Below are 1,835 nucleotides of genomic sequence, written 5' to 3'. Positions count from 1 at the left end.
AGTGGCACCCAGTGAGAGGATACTTTTCTACAGCACATGTCGCATTTAATGGTTATCTTATCAACATCAGTTCCTAAACAAGTAGGTTCCAAGGAGGTGAACCGCAAGCTTTAATAGCCTAATTGCAGGCTATCTATGAGGTGAGCGCACATCTTCACTTGAGGGAGGAGGCACAAGCAGTCACCTATTTAAAGATATAGAAGATTTTTCAGCACAAAGTCACTTATATGTTTTTTTGTGGGACATTATTATCATATAATATTATTTTATCATTTTACTTTTAGTATTTTTCACTATTCCGTTTATGTGAGTTGATTTTTATATTCACTCATTTAGTTATTTATGTATATTGTATACACTTTTTCATTTGTCTATATATATAGATTGGAAGGTTGTGAGCGCAATACTATATATCTTTATTTATAGGAGGAATCTGCCCCATGCTGTAAGAATGTGTGGGAACAGTCCATTCACCCTATGTGTAACCCGGAGGGTAAGGGGTTAAGTCAGCAGATCAAAGCGGAATGTACAAAACTGTGTGTATCTGTGGCGCCATCAGAGCAAGCAGGCCAAAATGGTGTATTGCAGCCTGCCTCAGTTAATGGATCATTATCTCCGTGTGATACAACTAAAAGCATGTTGTCACAATGTGATGTACATAGAACCGACAAAGGGACTGTCTGTGCTGCAAAGTCCCAGGTGCCTCCTAGAGCAGGTGATGCGGTGCTGAGGCAGCACCCATGATGGAAGTACAATGGATTGGGACAATTGGGCCAAACAATTGCTAGCCATGCTAGACAAGGCTATAGTATGCAACAAGGATGTGGACTGCTGTGCCAGACAGGGGGATCACAGAGCGGCCGGTGGTTGAGGACGTAGTGGCCCCAGCTAAGGTTGTTTCCATCCAGTCAGAACAACCGGATAAGGACTCATGTATGGCAGATGTGTTGTCCACATCCCAACAGCTGATTAATGTCAAGATGACCAGGCAACTAATGTTGACTTGCAGAGGTTCAATGTTGAGTTAGAAGGGATGAGTAGGAGACATGCGTCTGACAGAGCTTTGGGAGAGCATCAGGCTTTGATGGTGAGTACCTCCAGTGAGGTGGAGGTCTCTTCAAATGTCTCAAGCTGCAGTGGATGAGCCCCTTCACATCTCTGACAAGGGAAAGGTCCAGAAAGAGGTCACACATTTAGACATGGAATGTATAGAGATGACAGAAACATTACTAGACCTGCTAGAGTTGGCAGAAAAGCAATTGCTCTACACTTGGGTGTCTTCACCGCAGTCAGACAAGGTGGTACTGTGGGATACCAATAGGTGGAGCCAGGTAGTACAGGCTGTGCTGGGTAATGTTGACCAAGTGTGGAAATGGTTGGTCCAATGCTCATTACCTGTGTGGAAAGTGCTCTCACAGCTCCTTATAGGGGTGCTTCCAGTCACTAGTTTGGATGGAAGGTGCTCAGAAGAACGGTCAGATATCAGAGTTCTCTCCTCCTGTAGTGGTGATGGATACATCTGATAGTGCGGTCCGAGGTGCAGCTGAGCAAACGGCAATAAATGGCGTGGATACTCCCTCACCTGGTAATCCTCATAAGAAGGAAGGGCCTGATATGGACCCGGCAAAAGCAGATATTCTGTCTGTCACCTGCAAAGATGTACGGGTTGACGTCCTTGGAGACACTCTAAAATACAATATTGATGACTTCAGAAACTGGGACATTAAAAAGTGTGATCTGTGAAGCATTGGTCCTACTAACAATGGTTGCCGGGACTGTGATGGTATCCATAATACACCAGTGGGAAGTAAGGTATTAGGCAATGGTTTAAGTAT

The 1,835-nt window shown here is 44.4% G+C and overlaps 1 pseudogene; it reads left to right on the top strand.

Annotated features, from left to right (window-relative positions):
* Positions 1 to 754: 754 nt before the first annotated feature.
* LOC149428279 (uncharacterized) lies at positions 755 to 1,523 on the top strand (annotated as a pseudogene).
* Positions 1,524 to 1,835: the final 312 nt, after the last annotated feature.

The sequence above is a fragment of the Staurois parvus genome, unplaced genomic scaffold (genome assembly GCF_062004578.1).
Source record: "Staurois parvus isolate SC_StPar_1 unplaced genomic scaffold, SC_StPar_1.0 ptg003364l, whole genome shotgun sequence".
Taxonomy (NCBI): Eukaryota; Metazoa; Chordata; class Amphibia; order Anura; family Ranidae; genus Staurois; species Staurois parvus.
The sequence above is the reverse complement of the archived record's forward strand: the minus strand, read 5'-3'. Positions and strand labels throughout refer to the sequence as shown.